The following is a 5,127-nucleotide window of genomic DNA, read 5'->3' on the forward strand; positions in this document are numbered from 1 at the left end:
TTCACCATTAATTTCAGGTCAAAACTTTCCCCCAAGTAATTCCGTCGTGGCTGATTCCACGAAAATAAAGACTCGAAATTTGAATCTCAAGCCCCCATTTCGCAACACATCCTCAATCCTTGACGCTCCAAAACAACTTCTTCACGCCTAGATCAATTACGTGAGTTCTACTCACCCGAATTCGATTTCGTAAAGCCGTACATGCTCCTTAATGTCTTGGGTATCAACTCAAATGATCAAATTCATATTTTAATCTGTCATCCATTACCGTATGATCCACACTTCGTCTGACTCAGATTTCGTCGAAGTCTGGCCTAGATTCAAAATTCTTAAATTACTACACAGAAGTTTTCTGTCCCAAGTTTCTTTTCCCATTGACTTATCCATTACAACAGGAGCAAATCGTTACATTAAAAAAATTACTTCAAGGTCACCATAATTTGATAATAGGTAAATTTTTATTTTTGATATTATAAATTTCTTATTTTAACAAAGCTTACTTATAAAAATCATTTTGGTGACCTCATGGTGAATTTTTTTACTTATGAGTTCAAATTAAATATATTATCTATAAAATTAAGATTTATTGATTATTTTTTCTAACTAATAAATACACTAATTGTACATGATTATATATATATTATACTTAAATTATATATACGTACATTTGTTGATTATTTTAGTTTAAGCAATGGAATAAACTATTAGATTAACTCTCCGACATGAACCGAAAAAAATATGATTAATTTTTTATAATTAATATACATAAATTATACACATATGTAATCAATAATTAATTGGCTATTTAAGTTATTTTATTATAAATTTAATAATAATTTTTAAAATAAATTTATATTACACATCAAAAACACTTTCTTTCCACCTCTATACACTTATTAACTAGCCAAGTTTGCCGTTTTATTGCTTCTCATCATCACGTGGAAATCTCACAAGCCAATATGGCAATATCTTCTGTCTGAAATGAAGGACCAAAAGTGGGGATAAAAATGAAAGAAGAAACTTTATGGGCTTTTCTTTTTTTTCCAGCTTTCTGAAAAAGGTAAGTCCCAAGGTATGGCCTTGAAAGGGACAAAATTGTTGAAATTATCTATAAATTTTATAGAGCTGTTAATATGAGTGGGCTCAATTGGGCTAATTTACGGATTTTAGATACCAGCAAATTATGATGTAATGCTGCGATTGATTTATTCTTGACTAAAAGTTTTGGATTTGAGCTTCTTAGATATGAAAAAACAATTGTTAGAAGTCCTTTAGTACGTAATCAAATTTAGAGCCCGTTTGAATGGGTTTAAAAAAGTAACTTTTAGGTATGAAGTGTTTTTAGAACTTTGAAGTACTGAAAGTTATTTTTATAAATAAGCAGTTGAGTATTTGGATAAAAGTGCTTATGTTGAAAATAAGTGTTTGAGTTTTAGGGTTAAAAGAATAAAAATGGTAGTTTGGGAATTTAGTTAAAATATAAAGGATAGAAAAGTAATTTCCATGGTCAAACAAAATGACTTTAAGTACTAAGAAAAAAAAAGTTAGAAATCCTAACTTTTTATTTTTGACTGACTTTAAGAACTTTATGGCTTAAAGTTAGCATTAGGCAAACACGTCCAAAAGCTAAAAAGAGGCTTTAAGTTGGTTTTGACCAACTTAAAGCCAATCCAAACGGACTCTTAGTCGGGATTCCAGACACTAGATAAAAAATCAAAATATATATATATATACACATACACTTTATAAATTAAATTCTTATATTAAAATGCTAACATAAATGTTTATAAAATAGAATTATTGCGTTACTGCTTGTTAATCAAGTTCTCAAGTCTACAAATAAAATGATTCTAATAATATTTATTAAGCTTGGATTCAAACAAAGATTTAATTGTATGGTTTTAATTTGAAATTATTGTGATTTTGTAAATAACTTGAATGAAATCATACAAGAAAATGATCTTGTTGGATCTAAAGCTTATGCGAAAAATGAATAACTTTTAACATAATACCACCAACCAAATAGAAATATTAATAAGCAAACTATACAGTTAAATAAGTATCAATACAGATAACTTTTATAAATATTAATTTAGTTTTGTTTCAATAGATTACACAAAAAGATGACAATATTCCATTCACTAAAATGATGGTTTTAGTTTGGACTATTCATATTATTTTTCGTACTATATTTTATTTTGGGAAAATTACACAAAATGAACCCTTTAAACAAATTATTCACCACTTCATATCCCTTTCCTAAATAATTCATTTATATACCCTTTCGGCCAAACTAATTATCCTTGTACCCTCTTCAATTATTTTTAAATTTGTGCGCTGACATCATGCTCACATCAGCGTCCATCCTACATGATATCGATAGGAGTATCATATATCGATGGAGTATCACACATGATTAAGCTCAGTTCTATATGATACCGATATGGTATCAACATACTGATGGAGTATCACAAAAATTATATTTACTAATTAGTTTAATGAATAAGATTGTGATTTTAATAATTTTCTCTTAATTTTTTTTATTTTTATTTCTTTAAAAAAAAGTTCAATCATACATGATACCGATAAGGTATCAATATATTGTTATGGTATCATTGAGGATTTTAAAAATGTCTCATTAAGGATTTTCAATATCATTATAATATACGAATATACTGTGGTAGTATCATTCATGTAATATCGAATGACTTAAGAAAACCTTTATAATGCCATCACAGTATATATATACTATGATGAAATCATTCAATATTTGTATGAAACGATCCTTAATGATTATATGATACGATCCTTAATGATGTCATGTCAGTATATGATGATTTTCATGGAGATGTAACTGAAAAATTGAAATAGACATCAATGATACCATGACTATAGATATACTGTGGTGGTATTATTAAGACTGAAACAGCTAAATGATACAATGTCAGTATATTAATATTGTGATGGTATCTTGCTCGCAAATCTCATGTCTTGGGGGTATGAATTGTAAAAGGGTATTTATTTGTAATTATTTTGCTTTTATAGGACATGAACTTAGTTTTCCCTTTTATTTTTATTAATTTTTCATTTGATCCACGAGCCGGTCCAGCCCACCTCGCTTAAGTTTTACAGGCTAATCAGCTTACTCGAGTCGAGCTAAGAAGTCTCGTTGCAACAAAAATCATAGCCTAACCCAATTAAATCAAGGATTAGGCTGGATTGGGCTAGACTGTATTGACGGTTCTAAAATTTTATTGTTGATCTGTCTCTAAATTACTTATAACTAATAAGTAGATTTTTTTAAAAATAATCTCAATAATTTTTCTCTAGGATTAGACATGTTACCTAAATAAATACAAATTTGACTTCAGCTAACAAATAAGCACTTCAATTTTGAGTGTGCACATTTAGACCCCTCAACTTAGTCTTAACTAACAACTAAACCTTCTAACTCATTTCGACTCTATCTCATGGACATCCGACATTAATATGATAAATAAATTTTAGTGATGTCTAGATATTTATTTATAAGTTCAAGCATTTAACTAACACAATAAAAATGAATTGAAGTATCTAAGTGTGTCCTTGCAAAGTTAGAGTGCTCCTTTGCTATTTGAGTACCTATTTAATAACAAATTCTATTATTTAGTCATAAAATTTGTTGGTTGTTAATTTTTATTATTATTATGATAATGCACACAGAAAGAAATAGGAATATACTATACAGAGAGAAAAAAACCAAGAAAATTAGGGAGAAAATGAAAATGAAGAGAATCCAAGAGCACAGCCTCAATCATGGGAAAGATATAGATAGCACACATTACGAAAAACACATATACCCAAATGGTGATGGCCACCGGACTTGTTTGCCAATTGGGAATTTCATATGGTTATAATAGGACACAAGACACTATAGCTATTTTATACCTACTATGTGGTGGTATTTGACTAAACTCTAATTGAAAAAAAAAGTTAAAAAAATAAATTATTATTATTATGTGAATTTCGTACTTAAATTATTGAATTTTTTATTATTTTTGGATTATAATTTTTTTTAGATAATTTTTTTAGACTGAATATATAGTAAGATGTTTGGAATAACTTTTTAAGAGACAAGTGAAAAATAAAAAAAAAATACCCACCTAACACATTGTGTTCTTGATTTTCAACGAGTTTTCTAAGCGTACGATAATTTAGATATGAATTTACAAAATGATGATAGTTTAATAAGATTTTAACTTATAATTGACTCTCTCTCTATATATATATTCCTTATATAAGAAGCAGTAGTTTGTGTTGCTTCAGCAGTTTGTTTTATGGTCCAATTTTTATTGTGCGGTAGATTATGAGTTCAAGTCTATACACAACTTCAATTTTGTGTTTATTAGTATACTTAAAAAATATTATAGCTTGCAATAATTAATAATTTAGAGTAACATATATTATTTAAATTGGGATAAATAGAGTAACATATATTATTTAAAAAATTATATTAAAAGTATTATAAATCACATAAAATTATATAAAATTTGATTGACTCTCATAATTTTATTAGTGTCACGTAAATTAAGACAAATGCTCATGTAGTATTACTATATATAAGAGATTCGATTAGATATCGAGGTTAGAATACAAATTATTATAAAATTTAGAGTTATATTACTCATATTTTAGTCATTCGTATTAAGTACTGATATAATTTTATATATCCAAATTTTAATTATTATTGGTCTCATTTTAATTATGGGATTATATTTCTAGATTAACCTTGTTTCTACTCAAACAACCTATATGAATATACGACATTTTCAGAAAATCAAATAGAGGTCCGTATTTGATGTCTTGTGTGATAAAAATATGTAATCAAGAATTAAATCATATATTGTATGGAGCATATATAATGTGGGACGATCAAGGAACTTACACATGCAAAAAATAAAAGTAGTAAAAATGAAGATGTTAAGATAGATGTGTCACTTGTATGAGCGTACTAAGAGAGATAGGATTAGAAACGAAGACATTCGAGACAGGATGAGAGTCACCTTTGTGGTCGACAAAATGAGAGAGATGCAAGTTCGAGAAGATTCATGCATATGAAGAGAAGATGCACAATTACCCCAGTAAGCA

Source organism: Solanum dulcamara, chromosome 9, assembly GCF_947179165.1.
Source record: "Solanum dulcamara chromosome 9, daSolDulc1.2, whole genome shotgun sequence".
Classification (NCBI taxonomy): domain Eukaryota; kingdom Viridiplantae; phylum Streptophyta; class Magnoliopsida; order Solanales; family Solanaceae; genus Solanum; species Solanum dulcamara.